Genomic DNA, 2,081 nt, shown 5'->3' on the forward strand with positions numbered 1-2,081 from the left:
CCACCAAGGAAATCACAGATGGCACTAATGCTGTTTACACCCAGAGAAATCAAAGAAAGACTACATTACTACACACACCCAGAATCAAAGCCAAAGTGCCCTACCCAACCAACACGACAGATACAATTCTAGGAAAAAGTCTTCCCCTACAAAAGTAAATTTAAAAATAGGAAGAGTGACCATTATATCAGATGTGGAGATACTGATGTAAGGATATTCACAGTAACATGAAAATAAACATGTCACAGTAAACATGAAAAGATAAGGAAATATGACACCTCCAAATAAACACAGTAGTTATCCAGCAATAGATCATAATCAAAAAGAAATTTTCAAAAATTGCAAATGAAGAATGAAAAATATTGATTTTAAAGAAGTTCAGTGAAATACAAGAGAATTCTAAAAATTGTAAAGAAATCAGAGAAACAATTCAGGATATGAATGAGAAATTTACCAAAGAGATAGATATTTTTTAAAAGAACCAAATAGAAACTCTGGAACTGAAGAAATCATTGAAGGCAATGCAATATACATTTGAAACCTTTAACAACAGGCTAGATTGGGCAGAAGAATCTCAAAACTTGAAAACAAATTTTTTTGAAATAATCCAGTCAGACAAAAATAAAGAAAAAATAATAAAAAAGAAGGAACAAAGCCTTTGTGACACTTGGGACAACTTAAAGCAAAAATAATCAGTATCCCTGAGGGTACAGAAACAAAGAAAGGATTAGAAAACCTATGTAATAAAATAATAGATGAAACCCTCCCAAGTCTAGCAATAGACTTAGACATTTAGACACAAGAGGCTTGGCAATCCCCAGGAAGATTCAATATATAAAGATTGTCTCCAACACATTATAATCATACTGTCTGAAGTCAAAGATAAAGAGCTAATCCTAAAAACAGCAAAAGCAAAGCATCTAGTCACCTAAAAATGAAAACCCATAGGACTAATACTAGATTTCTCAGCAGAAAACCCACAGTCCAGAGAACAGAATAATATATTCAAAGTGCTGGGGGTGGTGGATGCCAACCACTAGTACTACATCCAGCAAAATTATCCTTCATAAATAAAGGAGAAATAAAGTCCTTCCCTGACAAGCAAATGACGAGGGAATTTCTTACCATTAGACCAGTTCTACAAGAAATGCTCAAGAGTCCTAAACCCAGAAGTAAAAGGATAACATTTAGACCAGGTGCAGTGGCTCACACCTGTAATCCCAGCACTTTGGGAGGCCGAGGTGGGCAGATCACTTGAAGCCAGGAGTTCAAGGCCAGCCTAGCCAACATGACAAAACCCTGCCTCTACTAGAAATACAAAAATTAGCCAGGCATGGTGATGCATACCTTCCCAGCTACTCAAGAGGCTGAGGCATGAGAATCACTTGAACCCAGGAGGCAGAGGTTGCAGTGAGCAGAGACTGCACCACTGCACTCCAGCCTGGGTGACAGAGCAAGGCTCTGTCACAAAAAGAAGAAGAGGAAGAGAAGGAAGAAGAAAAGGAGGAGAAGGAAGAAGAGGATGGGTAATATTTACTATCAAGAAAACACACAAAAGTATAAAATTCATGCTAAATTAATCACACAAAGGAGAAAGAGAAATGACTCAAATGGTACCACTACAGAAATCCACCAAACCACAACAATCGATAAGAGAAAAAGAAAAGAAGCTTAGCACAGTGGCAGTATCATAGCCAATGAGGTTTATCCAAGGTACAATTACTGCTAATTGAAAACTTTTCCCAATACTCTGCCATGACAACTTGTAATGTAGTCAGCATTGGCAATTTTTAACAGTTTCTACAAAGACTGAAAGAAAAAAAAAGAGAAAAAACATTTTAAAAAAACAGAAAATAATTAACAACATGACAGTAACAAAGCCTCACATATCAATAATAAGCTTGAATGTAAATGGATTAATTTCTCCATTTAAAACATATAATGGACTGATCCAGGGTGGCTGAATAGGAACAGCTCTGGAGTGCCGTTCCCAATGAGAACAACACAGAGGGTAAGTGAACACTGCACTTCCAAATGAGTTATTACTGCCCACAGACCAGGAGATTCCCAGGCTGAAAAGC

At 36.9% G+C, this 2,081-nt stretch overlaps 1 pseudogene; it reads left to right on the forward strand.

Moving 5' to 3' along the window:
* The first annotated feature begins 1,668 nt into the window (after window positions 1-1,668).
* LOC119472354 lies at window positions 1,669-1,819 on the forward strand (annotated as a pseudogene).
* Window positions 1,820-2,081: the final 262 nt, after the last annotated feature.

This window comes from Cebus imitator, unplaced genomic scaffold (assembly GCF_001604975.1).
Source record: "Cebus imitator isolate Cc_AM_T3 unplaced genomic scaffold, Cebus_imitator-1.0 Scaffold95, whole genome shotgun sequence".
Taxonomy (NCBI): Eukaryota; Metazoa; Chordata; class Mammalia; order Primates; family Cebidae; genus Cebus; species Cebus imitator.